A 13,261-nucleotide genomic window follows, 5' to 3' on the forward strand; every position below is an offset into this window, starting at 1 on the left:
ATTTAAAAGGTTTTCATGCTGTTCGTGGGAAGCTATATAAGCTTAGATTCCTTTGTCCCAGTTAAAGAGATAATGGTTCTAGTAAAGAAAGATGGATTTAAAATAGTGGTTACCCATGGAGTGAACCTAAGTGATAAAAGAAGACAGATAGGATAATGGACATCGCCCAGCACGTTAGAGGAGGCACATATTATTTCATATTTGCAGAAGCGCACACCTTGGGAATTCTGAGCTAGACACTCATTCAAATGAATCTTTTTATTGCTTTTGATTACACAATCTTTTAGTCCCTCCTTATCAGTTCCCAGTTGTCTCCTATTAGAGAATTACAATCAGTCTTTATGCCAGAAAAGCATAAACTTGAGAGGAGAGAAAGGACAAACAGAATGGGGTGGATGATAAGGAAAAGGAGATATATGAGTCAAGATTTCATTATGCAAGTTAAACTCCTGTGCCAGGAATAAATAAACATAAACAAGGATTGCAGACCCTCCTCATATACAAAAGATTGTAACTTCATTCAACCCTACAGTCTAGTCATCTGATTTACCCTGAATTTGTTCATCAGCTCCCTGCTACCAGGCTTGTGTCTCAGCTGTCACCATAGCACCTACTGGTATCTTATCATTCCTTCACAATCCAACTCAAGTGCTATCTTTTCAAAGAGCTTCTCATACTCTACTACTTGGAATGAATCTCTCTAGCAAATTGCTGTAAAGTAGTTTAGCACTTAACACAATGTATGTGGTTTAGGATTGTTATTTATGTGCGTGTTAAGTTGCCCTCTCCACCACCAGCACCACATTATGAGCTGTGAGGCCAGGCACTGTGCCCTAACCATCTGGAGTTCCCAGCGGTGCTTGGCCCACTATTAGTACACCGTGTGCATGTGTTATGCTCATGAAAATACAGGCCGTGCACAACCTGGAGTCCTGCAATTGTGACCAACACATACATAAGACTGACTCAACAATCTCCACTCCTCTTCTGCCTTTCAAGAAGGGTTGCTGCTATCTCAGGTGCCACCCAATTCCATGATACTTGAGTTGCTTGAACTCAAATCTTGTGAGTTTTGTCAGTAACTTTTTTTAGAGGATTGCCTAAGCTAAAATCCATGCAAATAGAACAAATATAAATGACACTTATTCTCACCTTTAATTTGTAGTTGTGGAGAAATCCACAACCTTTAAAATTTGACAAAAGCCTTTGATATTAGGCTTAGAGATATTTATAAAGTTTACCTAGTACATGAATTTCTCTAGGAAATTCATATATACTAACTTATATAACCCTCATAACAACCCCATGTGGTAATATTATTGCTCCCACTTTAAAGATAATGCAAACTAAGGCATTTAATACAAACATAAACTAAGGCAAGTTTAAGGAACTTGCTTCTCACTGCTTAAGTAGTGGAGCCAGGCTTTGAATCTTGGAAATCTGGCCCCAGAGTCTATTAACCAATGCAGAGTGCTCAGTTGGAGGAGTCAAGTTCTCTGAATCTCTAATACCAATACAGGAAAAACTGTAGTTTACTTGACATTGTGTATGATGTTAAAGCTGAGGTCAGGACCTGGGAGTTAAAAACTAGACATGGTGGATCCTGCTTTTTTGCAGTATATCCAGACCAAGCTTAATGGCTAGATGTTGATTCAGCTTCCAATTGCTTCCAGTTATTTGTAGGATTGAGGGCTAATTATAAAAATAATATAGAATTGTTTACTTGAATATTAATGTGTATTTTTGAATAAAAATGAAATTTTAACTATTTACCAGAAAACATACTATACATAAAGATGCTTTTCTAACACCCAAGAATAAACTGGATTAAAGTTCAAACACTCCCCAGAGTTTTTAGTCAAAAAAAAATTACTTTTCCCAAAAAGATACTGAGTTCTCCTAAGGAATTATTTAATAGATTAATGCTAGATCTAAGATTCAGATTAAAGTCTTTCTGTTATTAGAAATTACCTTGCATTTTCCCTTAAGCAATATGGAGAGGGTACATCGTCCCCTCTCTGGGGCCTGATTTGCACAGGATTCCTATGTAGTTCTCTCTATGGGTCCTGCGCCTCACCCACCTTGGCCACTCCCCTTCCTAGACCCTTTCCTCATCAAATCCTCCTTGTTCTTCAAAACTTGTCTCAAGCACCTTCTCCCTGACCATCAGCGCACCTGAGATGGAACTTTTCAGACCTCCTACAGCACCTTGTTCACACCTCAGTCATCAGCAATCATCACATTCAACTAAAACAACCCAAAACTTACAGCCTTCCTCTGAGACCATGAGCTCCTAGGAGCAGGTACAACCTGCTTATTCAGCCATGTCGTATTCAGGTTTCATTACCAGAATCTAATACAGGGCCTGGTGCATAGTAGACATTTGTTCCTTCATCCAAAATATCTGTATTGAGTAGCTAATGTGTCCCAGGCCATATGCTGGACTAGGTATATCATGGTAAACAAAAGCATGCATGATTCCGGCCCTCATGGAGCTCACAAACTAGCAGGAGAAACATATCAACCAAATAGTCACACTACATTGAACTGATATCAAAATACAACCAGGATGACTGTTATGATGGGAAGTACTCAGAGATTATAATAAAGGAAAATGAAATCAAATAAAGAGAAAATGTTTTAGGGGAAAATGTCATGTTGGGTTTCCCTGAGCAAGTGGCCGTTGAGCTGAGTTCTGAAGGATGAGTGAGGAAGAATGTTCCAGGAGAGTAGCACCTGAGGCAAAGGTTTTTTGAGTGGGAGAGAGGATGGCCTAAGTGTTCTGAGACAGTTATGGAAAACAGAGCAGAGAGAGCAATGAGGAGAATATGAGAACAGACAGCAGAGAGATGGCAGAGACCACACCCTGCACAAGGCCTGCAGGACCAAGAAATTTTTCTTTATCCTGAGGGCACTGGGAAATGCACAAATAATCAATTTATGTTTCAAGATGATTTCTCTCCTATAGTGTGGACAGAGACAAGACGGATGGCTAATGAGGTGGTACACTAGGATATGATACTTGTCCTGAACCTGCCTTTGTCCAACAAGTTCAAAGGTTCTAAGGCTGGTTTGAGGAGTTGAAAGACCAGTATAGAAAGCAGTGAATGAAAGAGTGGGCAGAATACACTAGAGCAGGTAGCAAAGCAAGAAGACCCCAGATCATCCTGGGCCTTGTAAACCATATTATGGACTTTAGATTTTACCTTAATTGCAGAAGAACGTTAACATCAACTCTGATATACCTATAGTCTCTTAGTTTAATCTAGAGACCAGTGGGGTGGAGGGCAGGGGTTTTCAAGAAAATACTGCCTAAGAATAACAAATTTTCTCTTATCTCTTTATACATAATGGTTCTTGGACTTGGAAAAAAGGCAGGGAGACCTCACTGTTTTACTGGTTCATCTGACATCAAAATCTTGATAGCACCTATTTTAAACAAGTTCATCTATGGAGTCTCTAAAGAAAACTTTTCTATACCTGTTTCAAATGATGTCCCAAAGCAGCCTGGATCCTGGAATTTTTATTAACATCTACAATAATTTTTAGATAGCACATCCGCTGCTAATAAAACTCATCTCCAAACTTGGCCCCAGAAACAAACCACATCATTAGTCAGGCAAGATTTCCAAAATGCCCACTCTGTACGGAGCACACATTTTGTCTCTCGAGTCAGGTAAATAAGCTATATTGCTCACACATTGCTAAAACTCAAATCCACACAGGCAATGAGCATAACAATAGAATTTGCCTGCCTTTCCCACTGCTGTCTTGAGGGAAAATAAGATTGATTTGCCATAGAGGGTCTACTTTTCATTCAGAGGGTACTCTGTGGGTCAAAGAAAATATCTCATTACACTATCATGTCCTCAAGATCATTCTGTGTTTCTGATTACAACAGTCTTTCCTGATGTGTAGCAGGAATTCCGTAAGTTTTCCCTTGGGAAGACTCTCCACAGCAGCCACTGGCTCTCTTACTGACTCAAAGGGAATCTTGCTGTTGATTTTTATGGCTACAAAAAACTTGACATAACCTTCCTACTTCAACTCTGCTCTGACATGTTGACAGATTCATTAGCTGGACATGCCAAATTATCATAATTTAGGAAGCATAAAATATATGCCTAAATGAAGGCAAAGCCAACTAAAAATAGCCTTCTAATCAGCTTTTAGAAGGGGTGTGGGTCAAAAGATCAGCAAACCTGCTAATGATTCACGTTTCAACATCTTGCCAACAAGACACTTTAATTGACCAGTTTCCAGCTGTTCTGCCCAGCAAACACTGCATGTGGTTCTAAAGAATAGAACTGAATCTCAGCCACGGCCCTGCATACATAAGATTAGGAGACAGCTCTGCATGCACCTCCTCTTGTTGCAAAAAACTTTAGACCCCCTACGGAATCCTATATGGAAGGAAGAGCTGCAAAAAAAAAACGTATTCACGGCCTGACGAGCAGGTAGCAAAATATTGATTTTAGCTTCTTAAAACAAGTAAAATATGTGGGCTTGGGAAAGAACCACATGTGGGAGAGGGAATCATATCTCATAAGATGAGAGGTGATAAAAGGAAAGCAAATTGAGAGAGGGAAAAGGCCAGCAGCTTCCTCACTGCAAGCTCTGAGGCTGTCAGGTGTCGTGGTTTAGCTGAGTTGGGTGGGAAGTTTCTTGGGGCTGTAGCTAGGAATCTCACAGCGCTGAGAGCTTCCTGTTCCCAGGTGCATATTAGAGATAAGCATGTGGCCCAGCAAGCAACCGAGGTGCCTGGAATCTCCAGGCGCCCTGTGTTCTAATACTGGTCTTCGTGTTCTCTGTGTTTCAGATCGTATAAAAGAGGCACGAAATCTGCTGATCTCAGTAGAAAGCCCCTGAAAGGAAAATGGGACCTAATGAAAATCTGTGCTCTCTGCAAAAGGCGCAGCCTGCTGGAGGTGGGAGGAGCCTTGGACTGAGACCTTGGGATGACAGTGAATTATTTAGCTTCTCTGAGCCTCAGGCATTACTCTTAAGGTAGGGGCAACGATGCCTGCTCTGGGCTACTGCGAAAAACAGAAGGTATGAAAGTGCTTTGAAAATGTGATGTGCCATAAAGAGAAGACATGATTAACGTGAGCCTGGCACTGTGTACTTGGTGGAGCTTCAAGAAGGACAAATGAATCACATAACAAGAGACCAGCCTTTGCAAGCATTCACCCAAGGTGGTAAATGGAGAGTCGACCTAACAGCTTTCAATATGGCCTCTGGCTGCTTAGAGAACAAACTGTTGTTGGACATAACTGAATATTTATGGGCAGGGCACTCCTGATTCTTCCCACAGTCCAAAGATCCTCCAGTAAGGAAGAGACCTCAGGAGAGTTCTATCTCTAAGGAGGTCTTATGTTTGATAGATTTATTGGTTCGTTGGTTGTTGTGTGTTTGTTTTTAACATTAAAGAAAGGTGATCACAGACTTTCCATAGAACAGCTTCTCAAACTGGAATGGGCACATGAATTACCCAGAGAACTTGTTAAAATGTAGATTCTGATTCTGCCGGTCTGGGGTGGGGCTGACATTCTACCTTTCTGACAAGCTCCAGGGTGATGACCATTCTGCAGGTCCACAGACTATGCTTGAGGTAGCTCAACTGTAAAAGGACATTTGAGAGAAGCCTAGAATAATCTAAGATATTGAGTAGTTTAAGAATAGAAAGGACCGTAATTTAAAACTCTAAATATCTGTATGAAGACAGTGAGCCCTAGGATTAGCTGACTTGTTCAGCATCAGCAGATCTTTCACTGCCCACAAAATCAGCCCTCCACCAGTCTTTCTATCATGCACACAGCCCTTTTTCCCTCAGCCTTATTTCCCTGTCTTTCTTTCTGCTCCTCTTGAAAGTAAAGGAGGGAGGAAGGAAGAAATTAACATTAATGTGGCACATAAAATGTATTCTAGCTATGAATTATGGAAAATCTCTTACCTAAGGAGATAAAGGAAGCAATGAGGATAAGTTTCTGGGGGGAGGGGGGTAGCTAACCACATCCTAGTACTTAATGTCCCACAGTGGTATTCAACTTAATGTGATGAGTGCTTTGTTTCTAAGGGTAGTCTCTGGTGCCTATGCACAGACCAGTAGACAAAGCTAAACCCCCATTTTAGTCTGCATTACATATAAGAGGGCATATTTCCCGAAGCACCAGATACCTAACTCACTCGTCTCATTAGGGCCCTCAGAAGAAAAATCTCTAAATCCAAGGAAAGGGGAAATAAAAGTAAAACATTCGAAACTGAAGATTATCTCCTTCTATTCTTGGACTATCTTCTAAAAGGGAAACGAGGGAAAAGTACAATTGAACTTCAGCTCTGCTCCCAATCACACAAATTTATGTCATGTTTTAAAAGCTTCATTAAAGTTTCAGTTTCTTTTGATGCCAATTCTCTAACCAGAAGCATTAAATTGGGAATCATTTATTTGCATCATCTCTTTCTGTCTCACGGGGTTTCACTTAAGAATATGAACTAAACCAAAGGGAAGGAAACTGAAAAAGTAAAAAGAATTGCTTTTGAAAAAAACTATTAAAACTCGGCAAATACTCCAGGATAAACACACGATTTGCTGTTTTAGAGATTTGCTACATTTCTGCCCACAACTTGACTGCAAATGGAGTATTTGAGAAAAAGTTTGGCTCCAAATGAGGTTTAACACATACAAGGAAATATTTGTTCCCTAGTGCTTCTATTATGCCAGTAAATATTGAATAGCAATGGGTACACTTCACACCATGAAAATTTTCCACTTCAGTCAGCACTGTACTCAGGGCCTTTCCCAGTTTCAGCATTAAAGTTTCACAAGAAAATGTGCCCACAATGATTGTGCTGCTGGAACTCCACAGAACTCTCCTAGGTTACTTGGATTTCATTATTAATATGTATTTGTAAACACCCTTGCTAAGATCAGAGCCCTAGCATAATTAAGATCAAAATACACTAGCCTTATTTGGGCACAACCCCCTTTCATTGGGGACTTTCTACACAAGATAAATAATGAGATAGATTTAAGGGTTCAGAATGTTTTTGCTAGACCTAAACAGCTTCTTTCAGTTTGCTGAGGTGCCATTAACTAAATAACCACCTACAGAGACCTGTGTGATACCTAAGAGCCCACAGCATTAATGTAACCTTAAAGATTTACCCTCATCCCCAGAAGTGGGATTTCTTATTTATTAGTTCTTATAATAAATAAAAAATTGCACTGGTCACAACATTTGTTCAACAGATTAAGAAACAATGTTAGATCATATATACAGAGTGAAATCAGAAGAGATGTGCATTCGTATTGCAATACAGATACATAGTCATTAAGTCTTATTTCTCCATGGGTTACCAGGCACCCTAGGAGACTAAAGAGGTGTGCGAAGAGGAGAGGGAAGTATGGTAGGTATGAGCCCTCATGATAGAAGACATTCAGGCTGTGCATCCAGATGAACCTTCCTATTAGCAGTCACTGGCTTGGAGCCCATCAACCAGTTTCTGCTACATCTTCACCCACGTATCTAACCATTCTCATACATCTTCTCATCTTCTGTCCTCTCTGCCGAACTCTTCTTCTGGGCACATTTGACAAAACACATTTAACACCCGACAAAACACATTTAACAGCCCTAACAATCCAAAGAAATGAAAAAAAGCATTGGGATTGGTAGACACAATAAGCAGAAAGTTGAGGTCATCTCAGGGTATTTGGAGGATGTAAAGGGCTGTAACAAATAAATAGAAAAACAAGAATGATAGAAATTTTCCAGGAACTACTGGCTACTGTGTGCCAAAGTACAAATGGGGCAGCACTTCTTTCCAAGTTGTGAAACTAGGACAAGAAAAGAACTAAAGTGAAAAAAAATTTTTCTTCCTATATTGAGTAACTGCCACCCAAAAATTGCTAAAGTAGCCTCGTAATGTCCTGAGTGACAAATAGACATCACCTAGATCTGTAAAAAGATAGGGCAGGTCAATGGACATATATACCTTATCTAAGAATCTACTAGTTGAAAAAAGGAAGACACAATATCTTGAAGACATCAGCTTTTCTCAAATTAATCTTTAGGTTCTATACGATTCTAATTGAAACATCAACAGAGTTATTCATGAAATATGACAGACCGTTATAAAATGTATATAAAAGTATAAACATTAAAGAATAGCTCTGAATGTCATGAAGAAGAATGAAGTGGAGAAATTGTTTTAGACAGAAAAACTTAACATAAAGCCATAGTAATAAAAACAATGTGGTACTGCTGCTGTAGGGATGACAAATAGACCAATAAAATAGAATAAAGAGTACATAAACACCCAGAACATATGAAAACAACATCTAATAATGATAGTCAATATTAAAGTATATTTATCCAATAACATAATGCTAAAGAGCATAAACTCTGGAACCAGAATGTCTTCGTACAAATCTCAGTTCTGCTACTCACTAGCCATGCCTCAGTTTGCTCATCTGCAAAATCATATGAAAATAATTTGTATCTCATAAATAAAATACCTCCTAGTATTCAAACCCTTGTGAGTTGCCCTTCCGCATGGAATCATGGCTATCCTTTCGTGATCCCTAGAATACTGAGGAAGTGATAATGTGTGACTTTCAAGATGAGGCACAATGAGCATTGAAGGTTCTATCATGACTTCTTGGATCAGTCTCTCTGGGGTAGCCAGCCATATTGTAAAGATACTCAAGTAGCCCGTGGAGAGGCCTAGTGGAGAGAAACAGAGGCCCCTATCCAATAGCCAGCAAACCTTGACACATATGTAAGCAAGCCACCTTGAAAGCGGAACCTCCATCTTCAACCTTGGTTTCAAATGGCTACAGCAATAATTTCAGCAAAGGTCTAATCAAGTTTCCGGTACTTTGCACGCACTGTATAAATTAGAAATTCTGTTAATATTATCATTGGACAATACCGGAGATTCAGCAGAAGGTCCTGGTACAGAGAGCCCTATTCTGTGCCCACAAAGACAGTGTGTATATTATCTTTGCTTTCCCAGGGCCCAGTAGGAGTTCAATAAAATATGTTTATTGAATGCCAATTATATGCCAAGCACTGTTCTAGGCAGTGAATGAATGAATAAATGCCTAAAAAACTTTCCAACTATTCCATCATAGCAATGCATAGCACAATGAATAAAATCTTAGCATAGAAAAAAGGAAAAAATCAGGAACTTAGACAAATAATCTTTTAGACCAGGCCAAATTCCCTAAATTCCATTAAAGAGACTAACTCACCTAGTCTGGCTGAGAACTTTGTTCTTTTTATTTATACCATTGAAATACTCAGAAGGAAGACACATCATAAGAAGAAGATTAGCAGAAAACTTAAATAATGAAATCTTTACATAGTTCTTGTATATTTCACCCAGCTTTTAAACTTTTATCTCTACAGGTTGATTTAAGTTGCATTGAATTTAAAAAAACAAAGTTTATGGATCTCTCTCTCTCTTTCTATATACATATATTTTAATCGTATTGAAATATGTATCTCTGGTTTTCTTAATTTAATCAGTCCATCTGGAGGCAAAAGAAAGTTGTTTCTTTAAACAACTTAGAAGATATTTTTGGACACTATTTTGAAAGAGGATGGCTTTGAAATTATGCAAATATTTTTATTCTGACATGAAGATAATTTTTTTCTAGTTATAGGTGGTCCTCACATTGCATATTTCTAATATGTAGGAAATTTATTTACTATGGTTTAGCTAAATAATACCAATATCCCAATAACACAGTTCATATTTTAAACACAGCATATTACCTGTGAGTACAGTAATTATATAAAGTACAAACTTCACTGCTAACTCTTCAGTCCGCAAACATAAAACCCAATGCACATTGTGATAGATGACTGACTACACCAATTCTTTCACAGTCTGTCAGTTATTCATCGAGCACCATCTGTATTCATTTCACACACAGACAGGAAAGCATGTAGTTGTGTTGCCTCCTTGTCTACAAGTGATAAAACCATAGGACATTTTACAAAAATTGATAATCAAAAGAGAGAATTGACTAACAAAGATTAAAATGCAGCAAAAATACAAAAAGTGAAGTAAAATTATATGCTAGATTTGAAAATGTTGGTGAAGATAGGACAAGACCTAGGCCTGAAAGATGATATGGTATGGTATGACCCATAATGAAAAAGTCCAGTGAATAGAAAAACAAAGTCGAGTTGCTCCAACATTTTTTAGTTTAAATTGCACAATGAATAGAAAGTCACTTATTGTTGAAATGGAGCATTTACTTATATTTTTGATTGAAGACTGAAATCAAAAAGAAATCCTAATCAGTGTGGCTAGCGTTGAGGTCAAAACGATGAGGTGAAAGGAAACCATAATTATGAAAGAAAGAAACAGGAAAGAAAACTATAATTAAGAAGAATTAAGCAAGACCTTTTACTGCCAGAAAAGGCTACTTTCATTGTTTCGTAAATCTTCATAAATTTATTAATGTTAAGCTATCTGGTGAACCTGTAGCTCAGATAAAGATACTGCTGTGAAATTTATACCCAGATTCCAAAGAGATATAGAAAAAAAATAGCTGACCATGGAAATGTTGACACTACAGCCATTCAAGAGACTCTTAGATATTCAGCAAAAGAAACTTACTGAGGGCAAATTTATCAACATAAATGAGGTATGTGATTGGGATGAAAAGGGTGACAGTGTCCCAGAGGAATTGATGCCAACAAAAAAGGGCACGTTAAAATAACTATCAGAGATATTTTACAACATTGAAAGTGCACAGGATAAAATGTTAAAAGCTTATCCAAACTTAGAAAGGAGTATGAAAATTTTCCAAGGCATGGAAAAGATGCTCATTCCATATCATAAGTTATATAATAAGCAGAAGGCAAGCACTATTCAAACTATGCCTGAAAAATTATTTGCAAAGAACTAAAACACTTTAATTCTCAATGCTTCTAATGTTGTAAATTACAACATCGTAAGTGAATATTGGTGTTATTATTTTTTCATTTCCCTATACATTTATAACCAACAATGTCTTTAATGTTGTGACAAAAAGAAAGTTTTTATGTCATGTAAGTTTTCCCGTTGATTATTAATATCACTTCTTACCATTTTATCTTGCACAATCATTTTTACTGTCCTGAACTACCAAAGTGAAGATTGGCAAAGTGAAGATTGGCAAAGTGAAGATTGCCTGCATTTGGTAAAGCAGTCATGATGAAAGAGAAAAGGGCTGGGCACGGTGGCTCACGCCTGTAATCCCAGCACTCTGGGAGACTGAGATGGGCAGATCACCTTCAGTCAGGAGTTTGAGGCCAGCCTGGCCAACATGGTGAAAACCCGCCTCTACTAAAAATACAAAAATTAGTCAGGCACAGTGGAGCACACCCGTAATCCCAGCTACTCGGGCTACCGAAGCAGGAGAATTGCTTGAACCTGGAAGGCGGAGATGGCAGTGAGCCGAGATCACACCACTGTACTCCAGCCTGGGCAACAGGGCAAAAAAAAAAAAAAAGCAGAAGAAGAAGAAAGAAAAAAGAACAAATGTGTAATATACAACTGATGTGTTGTATTTCAGTGTCTAACAGTATAGTTAAAACAAATTTTAATCACCTTGACTAGCTAGATGTTTAAACTTAGAATTTTAGGATAAAATGGAAAAACTACTTCTGCCTTTTCCCAAATATGAGAGGAAATTTGCTTTTTTGATTTGTATACCCAAGAGTAGAAAAAGCTCTAGAATAAGTTTCAAGAAGCCTGAGTTCAAAACTGGGCTCCCTCACAACCGAAGTCAAATCCTTCTTTCATTCTACAAACATTTATTGCCAGATGCCCTGTTTTGTGTTGAGGATAGAGAACTGAATATGATGTGGAATTTGTCCTCAAAGAACTTGTATCCTATTAGGAGAGAAAAAACAGAAACAGCTACAGTACAGTTCTCATCTATAAATCAGATCTAATAATGCCTATCTCACAGGGTACTGTGAGGATAAAATGAAACTGCATGGAAAACCATTTTGCTATCAAGTAGTATACCAGTACCAGCTAGTAATATTGTCATTGTGGCACCTGACAAAAATTAGACCAGCTTACTCTTAACCAGTGGTTCTCATAGTATAGTCTTCAAAACAGCAGCATCAGCATCACCTGGAATCATGTCCAAAATGCATATTCCTGAGCCTCACCCCAATGTAGTGAATCAGAAACTGGAGGCTGGGCTCAGAAATCTGTGTCTTAAGCCCTCCATGTGATTCTGATGCAATTAAAGTTTGAAAGCCACTGCTGAGTCTTATCTATATAAGATAAAAACACAGGTACTGTGAATCCTAGTACATACAAAACACTCCCTCTCAACTATCAATGAGGAAATTAAAGCAGAATATAACCAAGTCTTCTAATTGGCCAGAAAAAGGTTATAAAAATCCTCATGTTCTAATCTAGTCCATGGTCATCCTGCTTCAGAAGTCCTCCCACTAAGATGAAAATCAGAGTAGAGCCCCTGCCCATAATAATTTCACTGATGGTGTAGGCTATGTTTTCAGTCTGAGTTTAAAGTAAACATTACAAATTACAGAAATCCAAGTAAGCTTTTTGTTAAAAAAAAAAAACAAGTAGAAGACTATATTATTTCATCTAGATGATCATGACTAACTCAATTTGAAAATTCATCTTGGAGAATTTCATGTACTCTTCCATGGCACCTTCAGGTAAATATCCTCAATGTTAATAAAGCTTTATTGTTTGAGAAAGAAAGTTATTTCTTACACTTTCAAGAACGATTTGGGGGAGGTGGATCCAAGATGGCCGAATAGGAACAGCTCCAGTCTACCGCTCCCAGCATGAGTGACGCAGAAGACAGGTGATTTCTGCATTTCCAACTGAGGTACCGGGTTCATCTCACTGGGGAGTGCCAGATAGTGGGTGCAGGACAGTGGGTGCAGCACACTGTGCGTGAGCCGAAGCAGGGCAAGGCATCACCTCACCCGGGAAGCGCAAGGTGTCAGGGAATTCCCTTTCCTAGTCAAAGAAAGGGGTGACAGACAGCACCTGGAAAATAGGGTCACTCCCACCCTAATACTGAGCTTTTCCAATGGGCTTATCAAACGGCACACCAGGAGATTATATCCCGCACATGGCTCGGAGGGTCCTATGCCCACAGAGCCTCACTCATTGCTAGCACAGCAGTCTGAGATCAAACCGCAAGGCGGCAGCGAGGCTGGGGGAGGGGCGCCTGCCATTACTCAGGCTTGAGTAGGTAAACAAA

The 13,261-nt window shown here is 38.8% G+C and overlaps 1 long non-coding RNA gene across 1 annotated transcript in view; it reads right to left on the reverse strand.

Moving 5' to 3' along the window:
- The window catches only part of LOC129532536 (uncharacterized), an 85,462-nt gene that overhangs the window by 57,545 nt on the left and 14,656 nt on the right, over positions 1-13,261 (reverse strand). The window lies entirely within an intron of this gene.

This window comes from Gorilla gorilla, chromosome 2 (genome assembly GCF_029281585.2).
Source record: "Gorilla gorilla gorilla isolate KB3781 chromosome 2, NHGRI_mGorGor1-v2.1_pri, whole genome shotgun sequence".
NCBI lineage: Eukaryota > Metazoa > Chordata > Mammalia > Primates > Hominidae > Gorilla > Gorilla gorilla.